The 22,302-nt window shown below is 42.5% G+C and overlaps 1 long non-coding RNA gene across 1 annotated transcript; it reads left to right on the forward strand.

Annotated features, from left to right (window-relative positions):
* The first annotated feature begins 14,810 nt into the window (after nucleotides 1–14,810).
* Nucleotides 14,811–18,001, forward strand: LOC109310664. The gene is made up of 2 exons (XR_002101290.1): nucleotides 14,811–16,336; nucleotides 17,489–18,001. It is a non-coding gene; the product is annotated as an uncharacterized LOC109310664 (long non-coding RNA).
* The last annotated feature ends 4,301 nt before the right edge of the window (nucleotides 18,002–22,302 follow it).

Below are 22,302 nucleotides of genomic sequence, written 5' to 3' on the forward strand. Positions count from 1 at the left end.
GGTTTCCTCAAGCCAAGGCCAAGACTGAATGTTAATAGGATCCATTATTAGAATACTTTGCATTATATTGTGGGCAGGGAAGCTGATGAAAAAGGCTTTAAATCTCCCGATATCCCCAATTTTAAATTAATATAATGTCTCATCCAGGGTGCAGAAAGCAGAAGTGTCCTTGGACAATATTAGCACATCTTAGGTTGATGGGTCTTTTGAATTGTAATCCTGTCCAGAATATATTTACTGTCAACTTAATTGGCTAATGGTTATACACTGAAACATCCTCCCTCAAAAATAAACTCATATGACAATTCCCAGCTATTCCAAACCTTCTCCCTATTAGATTCATACCATGCATCATCTCTTCAAAGGTCTCTCTGTACAATAAAAGCAGATGGCGGTTTTGCAGTCGGTAGCTGTACTCCTTAATAAAAGATTCAGTGTTTTTCAAAATACCTTGTTTTAGACAGCTTTCATTGCATTATATTTACAGGTATAATAAAAAAATTATGGATGACACCAACGATGACTCGTATTCTATACACAGCATGCTTGGGAGTGAATTTGTTATTCATGAACATGACGTTTAAGTAACCCTTCTTGGAGAGAGAATTGTAAAGCGTAGGCATTGCATCCCTTTTCTTTGCACGGCACCAATCCCATTCCTTTCAGTTTCACGTCTTGATACTAACTACAGAGTTTGGCCAACTCCCAGTCTCAACATAATGTCCGTCACCTGCCTTGCTCCAGGACCTTCTGGACTGGCTGTGGGGAGGCCTGGACAAAGTGGATCCCCTGTGGTCCAGGCTTGCAAGACCCCAGGTTGGTTTTTCGCATCAGGATATCACCAGATACTGTAAGGATGTAACGCAGGATCAGGAAATGGCCAGCACACAGAGCAGAGTTTGATCTGGGCTCAGCAGCCTTGAAAATGAATAGCAAATCTATTTACTTAGTAGTAATTATTATGTTGCTTGCTCTGTTTGGAGCCCCTACAGAAATATTATCTTAATCGACTTATGAGAGCTTGGACTCCTGGGAAAAGACCAGCCAGGTGCCAAACACTTTTCTATTAACCTTAACATTAAGAAGAACAGGGCTGCTCTTAAAAACCCATAAGACGTTTCTTAACTATTACTATATCTGAGCACCTGTTGCAGACAGCTTCATACTTCCCCCACTAGCTGCCTTCTAATTCAGTCCATAATTAATTGGAAAGTGTTTTTATTGCTTTCTTTCATAGTATTCATTTCTAATAAATGAACTCGGAGAGGAAAAAGCTAAACTGTCTTCGAGATGGATTAGCTCTGAGAGGGTGGTAGACTATTTCCATAGTAACATCTTAAAACAACTGCCTACCATTCCAGTTATTAAACCTATTAGTGACAGTCAGGATGAAGCTAGGCATCTGATGATCAGCCTGTAATTTGTTTGTCTGTAATAATATCCAAATCTGCTATTTTGCATGCAAACATGGTAATGCAGCAGCTACTTGAGCAGATGCAAAGAAGCCTAATTTCAGTTCTTTATTCTGTGGGCCAATCCCACCATCTCCCTTACAGCCCCGTTGTACCACTGTAACTTCTACCCACCTACGGTCTCCATACTTCAGCAGAGAAAAGTGCAGCCATAGAACCAGGATCCCTCTGCCTCAGGTTCCCATCTATGAACCGGGAGTAATAATACTATTTTTCTCCTAATTGTTGACTGTCTTCTCTCTGTCTGCCCCAACCATGTATTGGTATAGTGTTCAAATACAGTGATACAATGGGCCTCCAAGCTTGGTTGGGCTTCTTTGCTTCTGCAAAGAAAAATTATGCTTAACATCAGGCTTTGCCATGTCCAATGCATAGGAGATTTAGTTCTTCAGATCTGTCCGAGATGAATGACCTGTGTCCCAAATGAGTTGTCATATGATGGGTATGCATTTGGAGTCATTCAGAAACAAGGAACCTGTAGTGTCTTTGATAGCCTGCTAGGGCTACTTGCTTTAAGAACATACACCTTAAATAGAGATAAATTGTTTGACTTTTTTCCCATTTGCACATGAGTCCAATAGGAGTATATTGGTTTAAGTCAGGAAATCAGGTCCTTATTTCTTACTTGCTATTTAATTTGTATGTGGTTTTAAGCTGAAGATGTTATAGAAGGTATAAGCCATGATTTCATACTGAGCCTATCTTGAGTTTTTTTTTGGATGCTACTCTCTTGGTCATTTATTGTTGGAAGTATTTTAAATGGAGCTGCCAAAAGTTCGGATTGCCATGACATTTCGCTTTTGCTGAGTCTTTTGTCTGATACTAAGCAGGATAGAAATGTAGATGCATGAGCCAATTTCTGTTTTGTTCTGGCATCCTGATCAACACAGGAAGGTCAGCTGTTGGCTTCCTAGACCGTAGCATCTGGTTTCTCAGGTATGGACAAACAAGTTATAGAAAATTGAAAGAATGTGGGGACCTACAGTGCATCAGCTGTTGCGTACACTCTTACCCAGGGTAAAAGCAAGCTAAACTGCCATGGCTGATCCCTCTTTTACCCTGATCTTTACCTACTATGTTACCACTCTTCACCGTATGTATGTCTGCACTGCAGTGTACCTGAATCTGGGTGCCCCAGGTAGCCTAACCTGAGAGTAAGTACGTACATGGCAAAGATGCATTCAAGCCATACCCATGCTGCTAACTCATTTACTGTGGTGTTTCACTGACTTGCACAAGTGAACATCTCATGGTTTCTGGTGGTTCTCTAAGCTATCCTGCACTATTAAAACATTATGGACGGATGTCTCTGTTCTTCCTAATCCCCTGTAAAGAAATATTCTTAGCCCTCCAGCCCAATAATTCATTTCCAACTTGGCCCCTCTAGACTTCCATCCACAGACTTCATTCCAGGTGGAAATGTATGGATCTAGCTCACATCTGTTAGAAGTGTTGGCGGTACTGCAACTCTTATTTTCGCCATAATGTTGGATGGGGTACACCACCATCAGTCACATTTATTACCTCTGTAATTCTCATTCTGTATTCTGTGAATTTGCCAGTCATCTTTGGACTAAATGGTGCTGCACTATGGAGGAATCAGCCCCACTCACTTCCTAGCAGCAAACAAATGACTAAATAATTTGTCCTCCTTTGAGTTTTGGAGCTATTCTCTCTATCCCCCTATTTGTGGAGCATACAAGCCAGTTGCTGTATTGGTGTTACTTACTGTTGGCTTCACTAAAGAGCAGTGCTTTGACCAAGGTCCTCCCCTGGGTCCAGGTGACTAAGAAACTATTTGTAAAAGTAGTGATTTTCTCATTAACAGGATTGCTCAGGGACGGGCGTCTCAGAAGTTTAGGACAAAGGAACCTATCTCAGGAATATCATGTTACTCTTGAAATAAGACTACTTGGTGTGGTTTGCCTGGTAGACAATCAGACTGGCCTGTCTTGGTCTTGCTTTCCTCCTGCCTTTCTTTGTGTGAATTAACAATGATAAAACCTGCGGCTGAGACTCCTTGCATGCTGCATCTATCTAGACACCAGCTCATTAGGCAGCTTGTCTTGTCTATCTCAGACAGCTGCACTGGTCTATGGTGGCAGTTGCAAGACATAGGTGAAGAGGGCAAATAAGGAAAAAGGGATAAGAGTACTCTTCATACCTCTACACCATGAAAGAATATACTTGTTATGGAAAGAATATGACAAACTGTTTATATTTAACTTGTGATAGACCACATTCAGCATGGGCGTTGCAGCATAAATACTAACACTTCCTAATGGTTGCTTTTGTGCAGAACACTTTAATATTATTCTGCTGTGTTAAGTTTCTCATTTGTATTCACGCTATAACACTGAAGGATCTCATCATCTCGTCTCTGACTGCTGGCATATATATATCTTGCACAGCGACTGATACCTGGCTTTGAGAAACGTACAAGGCGAAATCACTTCTCCATCTCTCTGTGTTAATAGAGGAACCTCAGGGCTATTATTTGAATAGGAGCCATTAAAGCTCTCTACAGCATACCTAGGAGACTGGTTCATAAAAGGCAGAAAGAAGTTTAGCTTTATGATTTGCTTTAAAAAGATTTAAGATCCTTCAGGAGGAAACTTTGTATTTAAATGTTGTGTGAGATAGCTGTCATTTTTTTTTTTAGCTGGAGAAATCCCAGACAGCCTATTTCCATAGCCTGTAGAGGATTCACACCCGTTGGTCTGGGGTGGACAATCATGAGCTTTATACTGGCCATGAACTTGGGGGTGAACTAAACAGGGCTGGGCACAATATCACCTTTGTCCTTTCAACACATGTTCACAGATAGTTTAGAGTTGCCCTAACACTGTCTTAAGTTTGTCCTTGGTCCACCTAGCAGAACAGCCAGCCGCTCTAATAATGGGGGGCATGGCTTTCAATGCTCATAGTAATTTCTTATTCAGGAATTACATTATGGAACAGGCAGATGAAGTGCTCATATGGGCACACAGATGCAGAGCACCCTGAGCTGGGTGATGCCGACAGATTGTACTCATGCAACGAGCTTTCCCTGAAGGGAGCTGGGGTGGGGTGGACTCTCCCCTGCCTTCTGGGTCCTTCTGCCTCCCTTATACCCACATACCCAATAATCAGGGCCAGAAATTATTTATAAATCACTTAGAAAATCTACTGAAGAAATTGGCTTTAGGACAACCAAGATGATGCTTGACAGAAGGGAAGGACGGGTGGCGTCCAGAAGAAAGGCTGGGATAGTCGTTCTTCTACCTGACGTTCTCCTATAACCACTATGATACCCAAGCACTTCACAATCACAATGTAAGCATCCCTCTGGGATATACGGGTAGGGAATTGAAGGCATACAGAGATGAGGAGGCAGATCCAAAAAAAAGGACCTAAGTGTCCAAATTCTGATCCTGAAACTCCATGCTCAACTTCCGGGTAAACTTAGGAGTACCTTTCATAAGTGCCTCAGCTGTAAAGCTACCTGATTGCCTAAAATTTTGCTCCTGCACATCCCCAGAAACACCTCAGTCCTCACAGTACTGGTGAGTTGGTGCCTATTACATGCCCAAATTAGATCAGGATCTACCTCTTAGACCTTAAACAGATGGGTCCTGTACACCGGCACCTATTGCATGAAGGCCACACACAAAAGCAGTAGTCGGGACTGTCTTTGACACAACTTGAAGAGGAAGAGTCACCCCCTCTTCTCTTTATAAATTAGCTCAGTGGTTACAGCACTCTCTTGGGATGTGGGAAATCCAGATGAATTCAAACCTCAGCCTGACAGCGTTCAAACCCACATCTCCCACTTCCTCCCTGGAGGGTGCCCCAACTTATTGGCTATAGGTTATTTGGGGTGGGAACTGGGAACTCTTCCTCTTGGAGGTTGTTACACTTTGCAGAAACAGGTTCAAGGTTTATTGAACTAAGTGGAAAGAAAGGGAAAAAGGAAGACAGCATGAGTCGGTTGTCTAGTGGTTAGAGTATGAGCATGGGAGAAGGCACCCCTGGTTCCTAGTTTCTACTTCAAGGACTATTTAATGTAACATTTCTGTATTGCAATTGAATTGAACAAGGTTGAACCAAGAAAATGTGTTTTTTCCCCTGCAAGAAAAAACAAATCAGTGAAAGGTGAACATGCTTTTGCTTTTGTCAAAAAGGTTTTTTTTTCAAATATGAGTTTTGTTGAAAAATCCAACTTGAAAACTAGAACTTATTTGAGCTTTTATAATATCTGCCCCCAAAGCTATGGCTTCATGGTTGCTGAAAACTGAAATATCTTCAGTTTTTCATGTTTCTGGGGTTCTTCCCCACCATCAAAAATCTGAAAATTGTGGAAGAAAATAGAATCTTTTACATAATTTTCTGCTCTTTCCCCAAAATATTTTCCATCAAAAAATGTTTCAGTGGTAAGTTTCTGATTGGATTTGTAATGTGGTTCTGTCCTGCAAATTGATTCAACACCTCCAGAGATGACTGAGTGGTCCAAGTTCAGATCTTACACATAACTGCTCTAAAATCAATAAAGTCACGCCAAGCATGACTTTATGCCAGTATGTTTTAAGAACGGGCCTTAACTGACTGATTTCTTCCACGCTGAGGGAGGATGTCATTTTTCATCAACAGAAGTTGGTTCAGCTGTTGAGGACAAAAACACTTTGCAGGGAAAAAGAAGAATATCGGTTTTTAATCGTCGGTGTTAATCTGTTTTTTTGTGGGAACTTATGCTGAGAAGTTTTGTGTCGAGAAGTTGTGCCGAGAAACAAAGCTAGGCTGTGCACCTCTGCAGCGTTCCTACCAAAGCGCATTGATAGGTTCAGAGCAGAGGAGCGGCTGCTTGCCAAGGTTGGGTATAGCTGGGTATTTGAGATGCTTATCCTGTCCGCTCTTTCAAATACCGATCTACTGTTCTGCAAAAGCTGATTTCCTATCTGCTGCTTATGGGTCAGAACGGAGCGCATTCTGGCAGGAGAAGTTAAGCAACAGAAGAGAGAGAGGCCTGGATAGTCTCTCACTCAGGTGCCTTGACCAGTGCTTCTCCTCTCCCCCACTCTCCCCACATCCCGGTAGGCAGAAGGGAACAGATATGAAGAACGTGCCACAGTGGGGTTGTGCAGAGATGGAAAGGAGCAAAATATCTGCGTGGCCCCTAGGTGGGCAGGGAAATGTGGGTGGAGCCAGAGGTGGTTTTGTGGGAGGAGCCAAGAGATGAGGCATTAAATGGCATGCTGCCCCACCGGAAGGCTAGAAATAGCTGGGTGGAGAGGTTACAGGGCTGCTTCATCCTGCTTCAACTTTTCCTTGTTGCTTTCTTCTCAAGAGGACAAAGTCTTTGTCCCTGTGTCAGTAGTAGTCTCATCGGGGTTATTGGGAGCTTTGCCTGTTTCAGGACAGAGTGCATTGTTGGAGATCTATAGGATTACTAGAGATCCCTGACATCGCTTGAACAAAACAGGTGGTTTTATTTAGAAATAGGCTTTTACAGGGAGTGGAGGGGGGGAAGGTTTTGTGAACTGTCAATGTTGCTAAAGGTTTCTTGAAAAAAATGTTCACGCATTTCAGTAGTTACGAAGTTATTTTTACCCAAATCTATTTTTTAATCCATAAAGAGTTTCAATGATTAATTTCATAGCGGCTTTTTGCTTACATTTATAATAAAAATTGCTACCACTTGGAATAAAATCTTTGGCAAAAAATGCTGAAACTTTTTAAATCAGACCCATTATTAAGTAACATGAAATGGAAGCAATTTGAAGTTATATCATATGTATGTGTATGTGTATGTATCTATGTGCACCTGCGTGTGTATGTGTATACTGTATATATATTTATATATCTATATGTGTGTGTCTGTGTGTGTGATGAAGTAGGCTGTTGCCTATGAAAGCTCATGCCCCTCTGAACCAGTTAGTCTCTAAAATGTAACCCTGCCCTACCTTCTCCCTGATTGCAGACTAACACAGCTAACCTGCCTCTCTCCTAAGTTAAAAGCATTGTCCAAATGTCGCTGCCTGTGCATTCGAGTCCCAGGCTTCATGTTCTAAAATTGTGAAGGTACTTTTTTGAAAATCTGACCCTACATCAATTCCTCCCCATAGCTTTATTGTTGCTATTCATGGAGCGTAACAAGTAACAAGGCTTTTCTAAAAATGAGGTGAGCCAGTTTAAAAGCTGCAGATGCATTAGGACATGTAAAGACAGCAGATGAAAAGTCTGGTGTACACACCAGGATTATGGAGAACTGAACCAGGGGAATAAATTAGGTACTGCAAACCATTTTCAAAGGCCCGCTGTTTGGAGTTAAGCACTTTCTAGTGTGACCTATATATTAATTCGGCATGGCCCACATGACTGGAAATGAAAGAAGCACATTATTCCTTTTGAATGTAATGATTCTATAGCAGAAAGTCATCCTTACAAGGTTAAACTAAGTCCTTGTTTTGCTGGCCTATTTTGTTGGCTCGCGTCTGTATTTTCCAAACAGACCACGATGACTTCCTTGCTCCACTTTTAATGACATATCCAGAGGGGTTTTATATGTTTGTTTTTTGCATGTGTAACAAAATTTGTTGCATTTGTGTCAATATGTATTATGGAGTTTGTGGTTATCCAGGTTCACACGTGTCTCCAGAAAGCTTGTAGCATACAGAGTGGCTATCAAAAATATGAAAGCATATTTGCAGAGCAAAACGAAACAGGATTCAAGGAGAATAGGCTATGGTGGATCTGTGAGCTAGAGCAGAACACTGGCAACTCCTTGAACAATATATTTGATATTAGACTTTACTGATTTCCTCTAACTCTGCTTTGACTTGGTCTCCCATGATGTGCAAATTTGGGGAGCTGCGACATGGATAACCCAATTTTTCTGGTGACTAGGAAACTGGCTCCGAGGCAGGACCCCGAGAATAACGATAGATAGAACTGAGTCAGCATGGCGCTTCATGACCAGTGGCCTCCCGCAGAGTTCAGTACTCAGACCAGTACTTTTTAACATATTCATTAATGATTTGGATTTGGGTGTTAAAAGCGGACTGGCATAATTCTCAGATGGCACCAAATGATGCAGGACTGTAGCCATGCTGGAGAATAGGTTGGGGATACAGGCTGAGCTGGACAGGCTCACAAGGTGGATCAAAACCTGATGATGTTCAGTACCGAGAAGTGTAAGGTGCCTCAGCTGGGGAGAAACAACCCACAAAATATTTACAGGTTTGACAGTGCTACGCTTACTAGCACCGCAACCGAAAGGACCTTGATAGACCGTACAATGAACATGAGCCACTAATACGATGTCGTAGCCAGCAAAGAGAACAAAGCGCTGGCATGTATCTACCGATGCATCTCAAACAAGACTAAGGATGTCATCCTCCTGCTTTACTCGACCTTGGTGAGGATGTAGCTAAAGTACTGCATCCAGTTCTGGGCACTGCACTTCAGGAAGGATGTGGAGAGGCTTGAGAGGGTCCGGAGCTACACATGTGCTCCGAGGTATGGAGAGCAGGCCATACCATGAGAGGCTGAGAGACATGGGTCTGTTTAGCCTGGAGAAGAGGAGACTCAGAGGGGACTTGGTGGCAGCTTTTAAGTATATAAGGGGTGTACATCAGGGACTGGGAGAGCGTCTGTTCACAGGGCTTCCCAGGGGAAGACTAGGACTAATGGGCATAAATTGCTAGAAGACTGCTTTAGATTAGACGTAAGGAAAAACTTCTTTACAGCTCGAGCATGCAGGGTCTGGTGGTACAATCGCCTACTCTGCATATCTTCAGAAAACGTCTGGACACTCATGTTGCTGGGGTCAGCTGACCCCAAGTGTCTTTCCTGCCCGAGCACAGGGGGGCTGGACCTGGTGACCTTGAGAGGTCTCTTCCAGCCCTAACATCTATGCATCTCTGCTGTCGGTAACTCGCTTCTATTCCAGGGTGGGAGAGAGATTCTGGAGTTCAAGTGCTCCTTCTTGAAGGTGCCACTAATTATGAATATCATCGAAATCAGCTCTGACTGGTGAAATACAGGTGACCAAAGCATTTTGGCCCCCAACCTATGGATGACGTAAGCCCAGACCATTTTTATGTCTCTACACGAATTCTAGAGCCATCCACACGCCAACCTGTAATGCACTGAGGCTCGTTGCCTTTCAAGGGCAGCTGCTGGTTTGGGGCACAGCAACAAGAAACACTGACCCCCTTCTGGGAACAGCTTCTTGTAAAGCACCTGCTAGTCTCCACCTTATCTTTCCTCCATCACTGCTTGGCCAGTGTTTCTTGAATGGAAAATGCTAATTGATGTATCCATGGCCAGATGGGAACAGAAATGGATCTTCTTATTCCTCTTCTTGCCTTTCTTCAGGTTCTTTATCATTATTACCAGGGAACTGTAAAAGAGCTGGGGACAAAAAACGTGAATGCAATGAAATACAATTCATGGTAGTAGTACTCGTGGTAAAACCCAGATTAGACTGATAGGCTGTCTTCACATACCACTATGCATCGCTGCTGAAAAAGAAATCCCCATCTGCAAAGCAGCTAGAAATGATAGGCTTCTGACTTCTTCCTCAGATAAAAAGAGGTTCAAAGGCTTGTCAGTACTGAGCTACAGAGGCAGCTCTTGTGTATCTGACAGGATCTGTGTGATGGGGGTGGGGGGAGAGGTAGATGAGAGAGAGGAAAGATTAGGCAGAGAGGAAAGGCATAAGGCAGTCAGGCAAAGAGAGATTGAAACACAAATTGATTGAATGACAAGTGATCTGGAAACAGGTACAGATGAGGAGACAGGGGAAGTGAAGGGAAGCAGAAGTTGTGGAACAAATGAGCAGGAAGGATCAAAGGAAACAACAGGCAGAAGGAAGCAAAGGTACCAACAAAATGAATGAAGATAGAACAAGAGCGGGGTTGGTGGGGGGGCAAGGAAAGTTAAATCTTAATTTGCAGTGGAGTATATCATGGTTGGCAAAGCAAGAGGTAAATGCTCTCGTCTTGCTCACCAGGGAGAATGTTTGACACAGGTGTTTGCCGCCTTTGCAAGGATGGCCAGGAAGTTATCCCGGGGGTGTATTGAGGCTGAGCTCAGCTGGAGTGAAGGACTATCAGAGACTTCATCAGGGAAGCAAACTCAACGAGCATCTCTCTTTTTCAGGGATTGGACTGATCTCAGAAACAAGGTGTGATAGGAGCCCTTTAGTTGGCTTTGGGGTGGGGGTGGTATATGAACCTCGAAACAATGGGTGTTTTGATTTCTTCTTCATGCACATCTGATTCTCACAGAAAATACCCAAAGAAACTGAAACATGAAACCAAACTCATCAGGCAGATGGTGAAGCCTGACAGTTTTTTTTCCCCCTTTTACAGCTAATTAAGTTCGCAAAGACAGGGAGACTAATGAGGGCTTTGCTCTCTTAAAAAAATAGCCTTAAGAAATTTGAAATTTCCTCATGCAGCAACTATCCTCTCATGTTTTATCCTTATTATGTGACTGTGTAACTGTTACATTAAAGAAGACTGATGCCAAAACTCTCTATTTTAGAGGGGAAAATGGTTTCCTGAGGAAGCATTACACACACAAACACACGCACACACTTTTTATTGAAGACAATGGGCCACCTGAATGGCTTCTATCAGCCCTGGCCACTATTAGCTCATTTGGCCAGAGTGGGTTAAACTCATCAGATGCTTTACTTATTGTGTCACCACACTCCCTATGCTGAAACAGTCCCACTACATTCTTAAACACAAGGGGATACTTGGAGAGAGCTACTAGTGGCACATGTATCATCCACGAATGCTCAGCCTAGTTTTGGAAGCTCTACTAATGCAATAGGAAGATTTTTAACATTTGAGTTCTTATGAAATACTTCATTGAAATTTCCTCTGCTCCTTCATCCCACCCTTTCTCCCACTTTAAGAAGGAGGAAAAAACCACCTTACAATTCCTCACATGGAAGAATGGCTGTTTTATCCCTTCAGGAAGGTCCACTCTTTAGCCCAACCTCAATGCTGGTTACCTCCAGGCTGCGCACGTAAGTTGTTAATGTCCACCATCCCAACTCCTGAATACTTGCAAAGTGGAAGCATATTTCATGCTAAAGGTAGACCTAGTCTCCTGGCTCTGAACCAACTGACCTCTGCAGATGAGAGGGTCCAGACTTGCCTCTAAATGTTATGGCTGGCCCTTATAGCTATAGCATGGACTGATCCGAAACTTTAACCCTGAGCACTAATATACAATAAGAGAGGTCAGCTGACCTTTGTCATTGGATCATAAGAAAATCAGGCTGGAAGAGGTCAGGCTACATGAGGTCATGTAGTCCCGTTTTCCCAACTTTTTCCAGGCCAAGGCACACCTACATGAATAAAAATTCTCTGAAAAACACCTGTTAAGGCATACCTCAGCCCCATACTTATGAACTCATTGTAGCTCATTGCCATGACACAGCTGTTCAGAGTCTCACAAGCTGTGCATCCCCCACAGCCAACACATGTGCAGTAGATGAATTTCCTTCTGCTCGGCTGGTTCTCCCTCTCCCCCACAGCCAACACATGTGCAAGTCTTCTGTGAATATCTCATCACTGAGGCTTATTCGTTAGCACTGGGCAGGCACACATGATCACTATATTGCCATAGTGTGTTGCACGGCAAAGTAGTATGCTGCTACGTCACCGGAGGGCAAGGGGTAGCTGCGCCCTGCTTGTTTTGCATTTTATACATGTGGAACTCAATTTTTTGCTGGACTGTAGAGGAGTCTAAAGCAGCAGGATGGGAGGCATTTCAGTATTTAATGCCATCGATATTTAATGCCTTAAATATGCCAATGACAGTTTCATATTTGAAGGATGAAAAGAAACTTGTATTTCTGTCCATCTCAGGCTGCCAGAAGATCGAGTCCAGTATCTGCAAGCTTGATAAGCAAGTTTGCCACAACAGTTTAACCATTATTAATATTACATGTCTCAATATGAATGAGTAAGCTTTTAAAAATAAGTATATAGAAGTCAAAAACCCTGTTAAAGTCAATGAAAAGATACCCATTTTCCCCCAGGAGTTTCTGAATTAAACACATTCAGGTAGTTATTTTGCATTATTTCATTGGTATGAGATTGCACAAAAATTAGTATTATGATTGCACGGGGATGGTGGGTCACCCTAAGTGACTCCAATGACATCTTTGTTCAGCATCCCATCATCATCCATTGTATATACCTTTTTAACAGAAAACTGTATTTTGCACTTATTTCAGGAAGCCACTAACTGTTTCTGATTTTTTTTTTTGCATTTGTTGCCCTGTAAAGACTTAAGGCAAACTATTTTGAAGGGAAGAAAAAGAAGACATTTGAAAACTTCAGAGAAGCTGTCTAGAATAGCCTATTTATAAAAATTCACAGCTCTATACCGATCTCTTGGCATCCTCCAGTGCTAAAAGCAAGTCAATTGTTGTGCATCCCACTGGAAAATTTGCTAATCTTCTTTTGTAAAATGTAGAAAACTCTAATTCTAGCCATGCAGGGTTGCTACAGCAGAGACTTCAAACAAGTCCTTGTTCGAAGTCTGAATATTCTCCATACTGCACCACAGTCTGATTATGTTAGTGGAGATTTCATGCTCTGGAGGACAGAAGAAAACTTTTAGTGATAGGTTTACTTTCCTGGGAGGTGCTCAGTGATTTATAATGCTGGAAGCCATCCTAGCAGCAACTGAATGTGGGAGGAGAATCATAGAATCATAGAAAAAGGTGAATTGGTTAAAGGAGCTTGAGAAATGTCATTTATCAGATGGCTTCCCATTTTGTCACATGGATCACCAGCACATTATAGCTGGGGCACAATGGGGCCTCAGTCCAAATCTAGGCACTATGGAAATATGGCTAAACTAATCCAGAGTAATAATTAGTGTCATTCACCTTTCCAGGGACATGATTTACATACTTTATTTCACAATGTTAATTTGCATTGTTGTTGTTGTAGTTGTTACATGCATTTTTTCTGCTCTTCCAGAGAATGAAAAGCAGTCACAGAGGAAAATAATATAGAATTACAGGCAATCTTTAGGCACTTAGGCTAAATACAGACAGTCAAAAAGCCCAAGGCTGAATCGATTCAATCTTTGCAGGTTAGTCTAAACTGCATAGATTGAACCGATAAGCAAGTGAACAGATATTCACTTTTGATTCCAGAAATGCAGCCACATGCCTGCAGTGTGGCTCAATCCAGGAGCCGGGGGGAGGGAGGGGGGGAAACACTAGAGCATGCCTCCCAGCTCTGCTGCAGCAGACAGCTTGGGCCAAGGCTAGCCTGACCACCCTAGTGGAGGGGGGGTGTTGTGAGTGAGATACAATGCATCCTGGGCTGCTGGAGGAATATGAATTCATCTGAATCTGGGACAGACATTCAATAAACCAATTTCACCTAAATCAGTTAAGTCTGCTACTGCGTCCATGCAGGTTTATCTTTAACTGGTTTTGGCCATTTTGAAAGCAGTTTATGTGCACTGAACTTCTGTCGTGTTACAGATCTGAACCAGCTTCTGATCACTTACATCGGTTTATGTGCAATTTCTGTCCCTAGGCTATGTGATATGGTGAAATCTAGTGTACTAGTACAGTCTTAAAATCTTCTACAAAGCATGATTCACTAACAGAATACTTAACCTTAGCTGATTAAAACTAAAGTATGCTATAAGTACATGGAGTTTATATGGAGGGAGGGAGGGAGGCAAAAGATCAGCCTCCCTGCTCAGAGTAGGAACAAGGGGACAGTCAGCCTGCAGAAGGCTGCAATGTTCATAGTGTTTAATTCTTAAGCAACCTCCTATTTTTAAAAATCACATAAGAAACCTTATCTTGTTTCCAGTGAAGCTTATGGCAAAGTATTTATATGTCTATACATACTCATGGGCATGGACTGATAGATTTTAAAGTCAAACAGGACATATTAGTTCTTCTATTCTGACTTCCTTGATAACAGGATACATAGAACTGTATCCAGCTACTCGTATATTGAGCTCAGTGATTTGTGTTTGAATACAGCGTGTCTCCTAGGAAGGCACAGCCTTAACACAAAGAGCTCAAGAAGAGGCAGAATCCACTTATGACCTTCATAGTTTGTTCCAGTAAATAGCACTAAAAATCTGTCCTTGTTGCTTGTTATGTTTAATGATATATTCAAATAAAACCCAGCAAAAAATAAGGAAATTCTGTAAGATGAGGAAAGAGCTTGATGGAACTTGGTAAATTTTCGTCCTCAAATTATGGTAGATGCTAAATATACACCACGACATGGTTCCACATTGAAACATTAAACACTTGCTTTTCTGCCTTTCTTTTTTTTAGACTCTCTCATTAAAATAAGTGGCATATGGAGGAGCAAAATAAATAAATGTCCAAGAACTTGGAAGCCAAAAAAATGCACCGTTCACAGGTGACTCAAGGGGAGAAAATGCACGTGTACAATGGCAGTTTTCGTGACAACGGAACAGAGTACCAGCTAGTTTAGACTTACAGAGGCCTGGAGGGGTTGCAGCATTTTGTGCATAGAAATAAGTAATAGGTAAATCTGACAACAATGCATTTCATTTATAGACTCTCTCATGGGTGCTTTGGTACCCAACAGTTTCCCATACTCATCTTACTACAACCCTTGTACCAAAGAAGGTGGGGAGAGTTAAGGCAGCACATTAAAAAAAAAAAAAATGTCTGCATTGGTACAACGATATTCCCCACTGCCTGAAAAGTCTTTGCTTAGAGAATAATGTCGTCTGGGATCCGGGAGACAGAGCCACTCTGGAAGCCCGCTGCTTTAAGGGAATGTGGAAACCATGCTAGAGCCGCACACGGTCATCCAATTTAGAGCCCCGTGGCTACATCATTTATTGTAGAGGACAGCAGCATTGTTAGGTCCTGGGGCAGGAATTGTCTCTTCACGTGTGCTGTGGCAGCACTTAGTGCAGCACTCTCACCTGGGGCTTCTAGGCATGACAGCAATGCAAATAAAAATAATGAGGCCCCAGTTCTGCTGCGCTGATGCCCATGGACATTGTGCTATTGACTTGGAAATGGGTCAGCGCCCTGGTGAGAATTATAACCGTTTTCTTATAAGGCAATTCTGACAACCCAATAATATGCCAAGCATGGAAAGTGCAGGCTTGCTTGCATAATGGAATATCAGGGCAAGGCATATATACAATAATTATTTAACAAAAAATAGCAGCACAAAAATAGGCTGGATTGTAAATGAGCTACATAAAATTAACTGACCCAGGTCCTATTGAGAGTGTATGCTCTGAATATTTCTAGCTATATTTACAGAAGAACTCTTGTTTCTCATCCTCCAGGCTTTAAAGTTATTACCCCACTCATTATGCCAAATATATTTTGTATAAGAGATAACGTAAACCATCCTTCGTTTAAGCGGATTACTAGAATTAAATACTACATTTCAACAGAATTTAAAAGGAGCACCAAAGCAAGATAATACTTCCACCTATGTGGTGAGGAATCATTTATTAAATGCTGCCTATGAAATAGCTATAGATTCCAGCTTAAAATGTACAGATCATTAGGAGTTGACAGCAGCAGCCTTTAGAAATGAACCAACAGGGTTTAATGTGAAAATAATTTGTGTAGCTAGCTATTACTCTGTACATCAAGCACTCAGGTTTTAGTTCTGTTGGGTGATTAAAACCATATCTAAACTAAGGTGCCAGATTTACTGTAATAAGTTCTCATTATTGTGTCACAGCACTGGACTATACAACATATTTTCAAGGAAGGAGATAAGCCCCATAAAAGCATATTTGTGGTTTGCAGAGAAAATAATTCTCTCCAGGTAGAAGCATCACTTTCTTCCAGTGATCCATATTATGAAAAGGTAACATTTGGAATATAACCTGGTTGACTTGACAAATGGGATCCATTACTGAACGGTGTGAATTATGAGTGTGAATTAAACACAAGGAGGCCAGAAGGTAGCTGAAAGTCTATAAGAAACATGTTTCTATGGCCCAAATCTGGTTGTCCTAGCTGGTTAATAATAGTGGCAGGTTCTTTAGGGCATGCCTCCCAGAATCTGTGCAGGCTATCCCAGCTTCCTCCCCCTTCATGAACATGAAGGATTCAAGTAAAGCAGCAGCAGTGGTGTCACTGGTCCTCATTACACTATACCCAATGCAAGGCCTTTTGTATAAAAACTACCCATGCATCTGCCGCTGTCAGCAACAGAGCAGCTGAGTGTTGTCATAGATGTCCTCTAAAGAAGGAGAATTGCTTTAACAGTTCTGGAATACACTGCTGCACACTCAGTTATAAGCTTGCCTTTCTGCAGACCAGGGCCGGACACAGGCATGGGCAAAATGGGCATCTGCCTGGGGCCCGGACAGAAAGGGGGCCTAAAAATGGTGGAAATAATGATTATTATTATCATTATCTCTGGTGAAGGGGGGCCCAATACTAAAAGTTTTCTCAGGGCTGCTAGGAGTCTAGGTACAGTGCTGCTGCAAACACCCCCAAAATGTGCTGTGAAAAATCTGCTGCTGTGCAGAAGTGCTAAACCGCAGAGCCTGCCCGCCTCTCCCACGCCTGGGGGCTGAGCTGCTGGCATGGACCAGGTAAGGAAGGGCAAAAGGTATCCCTGTGAGTTTTTCAATTGTTACTGCTCTGGGTGGAAAACTGAGGGCAGAATTTTGCTCTCAGCTTAACTCTGACGGACCATTTCTTGCTTGGGGGTTATTTGTTTTATAAGCACCTAGATCTAAAACTCTGCACTCTCCAGTTAAAGTGACTTCCTATATCCATGTATTGATTTATTTCCACCTCTGGCTCATTTGTTCCAGCTTCTATAGCAGCTCATCCTCTTGCCACAGTAAATTTTAGCTGTCTTGGAGTAAAACGTACCTACTCCTTGCCAAGTGCTGATCGAAAAGTCCTTTGCTATTCTATGTCCAAACTTAGCCTCGCTCATCTATGAGAGTGGCTTTCATCCTCTGGTGTCTGATGGGCTGTGACAATTTCCTTCGCATTTCAGGTGATGAACTGCAGTGCACGTGGTATGCAGAAATAGCCTGACTGCCTTCCAGCAAAATGTCATTGCACTGATAAAACTAATAAAAATCCCAATAGAGGTCTCTCCACTGTAGAGTCTACCTCACACTTAAGGTGAATGTACATCTGAGGTTGTAGGAACACCCATCTGTTCAACCTACATCATGAAGGGTATTAAATTACACGGACAATCTAATTTCAGTAATTTATGGAGCTGGTGGCCATCAATAAGAAATGTGCTGGAGTCAACATGAAAGAAAGAAGACAATGCTAAGGTCAGCCACGTGATATCCTCCTTTGTAAGGTGTGTGTGCTACAGTGCTCGTTGGTGTCTTGTACCTCTTTTAGCCGGGTGATAAATATTTGAACCAATCACTTTATGTTGTTTTTTTCTGTGGAAAGCAAAATCAATCTTGAAGATGGGCTTTGTCCTGGAGCCTACATCCAAGTTGGCCTGCTTCTTACATTTGAAACAAATAAAAATTTAAAGACAGCAGACCAAATCCTTCTTTTGGTGATGTTGGTGTAAAGGTAGCATGACTCCACTGAAGTCAGTTAAATTACTCTGGAATTGAGCCAGTGTAACCAAGAAGCGTTTTTGCCCTGTTTAAAGAATAAATGGTATATCTAATTCATTTTGCAATTGTATAACTTTAAAGGGGAGAGTCTAAACCTAGACAGCATAAAGCCAGCCCAGGAAAGCTTACAGACCCATCTCAAGTGGGCTGAGCATGAAGACCGGACATCTCAATCTGCCTCTGCTATTCATTTACTGTCAACCTCACGTCTCTTAGCTTCAGGTTTCTCATCTGTTCACAGAAATACAGATGGACTGTAGAGCTTAATTAGTTCATATTTGCACAATGACACATCACAGCTGCTGGGAAAACAGGACTCTTAGCAGACTGTTGTGCTTGGATTACACATATATGATCTAAGCTCCCTGAATATGAATAGGCTGTGGCACTCTGGTTGGTCTCTTTGGCTCACTTCTGGGCACAGAAACGCCTCCATGGAAATAGCACTCTATATTCCAGCCAACCTAAGCCTGGTGAACCATTGCTGAAATCCTGTAGACATCCAGGGTACTTGTACACGTGATGACATGGCCATGTACACGTGACAAAAAGTGACAAGAACTCACCATTAGACTAGAATAACGTCATCACCATGTACACGTGCACAATGGGTTTTTTGAGCATGGCAACTTAGACCACCTCTGTTGTATTTTAGTTTGGTCATGGCAAATTGTCCCATCATGGACAAAGAAAATCTGTCCTATGTACATGTCCGGGAAGGCAGCAGGAGGGCGGCTGGGTGTGCTGGTAGCCGGAGAAAGCAGCAGGGATGGTGCACAGGATGCTGGAAACCTGGGCAGGCTGGTGGAAGCTGAGGCTGTGGGTCCTTTACTAAAAGGGGGACGCAGCCTAGTGACAGAGGATGCAGAAAAGGCTGAAGTGCTCAGTGCCTCTTTCATTTCAGTCTTCACAGGCTAGGTCAGCTCCCAGACTACCACACCAGGAGCAGGTGACAGGCCAGCTGTGGCAAAACAGGTTAAGGACTATGTAGGAAAGCTGTACATGTGCAAGGCCATAGGGCCGGATGGGATACAACCAAGTGTGCTGAAGGAGTTGGCCAACGTGATTGCAGAGCCATCGGCCATCATCTTTGAAAACTCATAGTGACTGGGAGAGGTGCCAGACAATTGGAAAAGGGGAAATATAGTGCCTGTCTTTAAGAAAGGGAAGGAGGAAGATCCAGGGCACTACAGACCAATGGACCTCACCTGAGTTGCTGGAAAATCATGGAGCAGATCCTGAAGGAATCCATCTCGAAGCACTTGGAGGTGAGGAAGGTGTTTTAGGAACAGGCAGCATGGGTTCCCCAAGAGCAAGTCTTGCCTGACCAACCTGATTACAAGTGACCAGCACGGTCACATCTTGCTATGCTCTTTCTTTTTTGTCACATTTTCCTGGTGGACACATCTGCCATGGAAATACAACAAAATTGCTACCCTGGCACTACTTTGTAGCATCATGTTTGCAATGTCATAAAACATTTATGATTAAACTTGATTTTTATATGGTCATTAAGTGAAAGGAACACACTGCCAGTGAAGAGAGCAAATACATATTTTAGTAACATTGCAGTTTGACCCACCGTGGTTTGCCATTCTCAGCTCAAAGTTTAAAATGAAACTAAAACTCACGAAGCACTTTTATCTCCTTCCAGTTAGGAATTGTCGTTTCTTTAGTTTTAATGTTTATGCAATGAAAAATGGACATCAGTGTGTAGGGGGATATGGGAAATGGGCAGCCTTAAATTTCAGTGTCACCTGTGCAATGATTTCTTTCAGATAACCTTAATTTAACCAAATACTTATGCATGTATTCAAGCTTCATTGGCTCCACATAATTTTAATCATGTGCTTAGAAGAGCAGGGCCAACACTAGCTGATTAAAAAAAAGTCATGAGACAAGTCATCCATAATTAGAAGACTGGCTTAGAAAGCAAATAATTTTTAAAAGTTGGGCAGACTTTTTATTTTCTTTGTGGTTATAGATCATGTAGAGCAGGGGTAGGCAATTATTTTGGGCAAAAGGCCGCTTACTGAGTTTTGGCAAGCCATCGAGGGCTACATGACAGGCAGCCCGTGGCAGATTAATATTAATTTTCTAAATTTTTTACTGGCCCTGTGGGCTGGATAGAATGGCCTGGTGGGCCGCATCTGGCCCCCGGGCTGCAGTTTGCCCACCCTTGATGTAGAGTGCACTCAAGTCAGAGTCTCAGTCTTTTGTCCACAACCAGAAAGGCTTTTAAATAATAACCTGCTTTCAGAAATGGGGATTTCATGGACAAAGTTTCCAACTTTTAGAAATGGCCAAATCTCATCAGAGTTAGGTTCCATCTCATTGAGAAATGCATAAACTTTCATAGATGGCAGCCTGCTTCATCAGACTCTATGAATGGACTTGCAGAGAGCAGGCCTGGAAGACAGTGAAGGTTGGAAACACTGTTTTAAATGTGTGCGTTGTTGCATCAAAGCCTTGAAGCATGAAATCCATTGAATAATGCTAAGTTGCTGTAACCAAGATGATCCTTCTTGGCAGGACAGCTGGAATTTTAGATCTCTTGGGCTAGAGCTATTTTGTTAGCAACACCAAATTTTATCTTTTCAAAGAGATCTCTGGGGGAAGTACTTGGCCATCTACACCATTCATCATAAATTCTGGAAATTTAGGAAGTAGACCATTTTATTCCAGCATTGAAACATTTTTCTAAGTTTCCGGTCTGATTGAATGTTGACAGCAGAGTGCATGAACCGTTGGAACATGAAATAACCTCCCAAAAGAAAAATGCTTGTGGGCTCTACTAAAATAATCAGATTTTAAATTCATGCCCAATCTTTTCTCTGAATTACCATAACTGCATTGCCTCGGGTTTAAAGATTAACGGCTACAAAGTAACAGGGGCGGACGGCTGGTACTGTGTGGGAAACGCTGGTCTCATTCATAATGGTGAAAATTTACAGAGGCTGTAACGCGCTGGCTCATAACTTATTGAGAGCAGAATCTGATCCCTGTCAAACGTGCCCGGGGTTCTGCTCTCCCAAGCGATGAGCTTTCTGGTCGTAATTTAGTAAAGCACGTAGACATATGCTTCACGCGGATGATGTGCGTAGATCTGCTGACACAATCTGAGAGCGTGTGCTGGAACGCTTTGCTGGATCCAGGCTATAAGGCTTGCAACCCCGGGTCCTTAACAAGCTATGGGCAATGTATCCAAGGGCCAATTATTGACTATTTCAGGCAAATATTTCATTTGTTGCCTCTCTGATGGCAAATTGCCCGTTAATTGTGTCTAGTGCCTGCTTCTTGTCCAGATTAGCCAGCTATTTGCATTGCTACAAACACCTCACCGGCTGCCTCGAACCAGCTAGAAGACTGGGAAGGGGGGTTAAATCCTAGGCAGATTCATACCTATCTGTCTGGCCTGTCTCCTGGAATAATTCATCTGTAATTTGCAGAAATACAGCCTAAAACTTCCCTCAGAGCCAAACCCTCCATAGCAGCCAGTGGGAGCTTTGCCTTAGCGAGGACTGCAAGACTTGCCCCATTTCCAAAGGCTGACAGCAGCAAGGTATCAAAATGCCATTGAAATGAAATGTGAGTTTTAAGCCTAGTTCCCTGGGGCCTTCTGTGTTATCCCAGACACACTTTTTTGCTGTTTTCTAACTGTACCCTTAAGGACAATGTGTTTTGTTTCTTGTGGCTCTTCTCTCCCCCAAAGCCCATGGCCAGACTCCCTGCATCTATCTTGTTGCTCATCCTCCACCTGATCACTGCCGGACACTGCCAGTAGTCCCTTATCTCTTGCACTCCCACGCCTTCGGGCTGCAGCAGAAGGGATACAAGAACAAAGGGAAGGGCTGCGTAGTAAAGATAGAGAATGAAAGATTACGGAGCCTTACAAATAAAGAAAGGAATAAATATCGTGAGATAAAGGAAAACAAGGATAAGAAAATACTGACATTGCAGAAGTCAGGTTTGGCCATTGGCTTCAGCGGAGTCTCATTTCACCCTGTAATAATTCTGCGCTGAATAGTCAGCCATATATGATCATCTATAAGCATTAGTTTTAATTGTGTTTCCTAGAGAGTTTGTGGGGACGCAAAGCTGAATTCAGAGATACAAAACTCTATGCCAGTAGGCACTTAAAATGAGAAAGGCCTGATTCTCATTTACACAGTGCAAAGTGGCCTGAATATCACTGTCAGAGCCGTGTAAAAGAAAAAGG

Source organism: Crocodylus porosus, unplaced genomic scaffold (assembly GCF_001723895.1).
Source record: "Crocodylus porosus isolate Cpor-Errol unplaced genomic scaffold, CroPor_comp1, whole genome shotgun sequence".
NCBI classification, from domain to species: Eukaryota; Metazoa; Chordata; order Crocodylia; family Crocodylidae; genus Crocodylus; species Crocodylus porosus.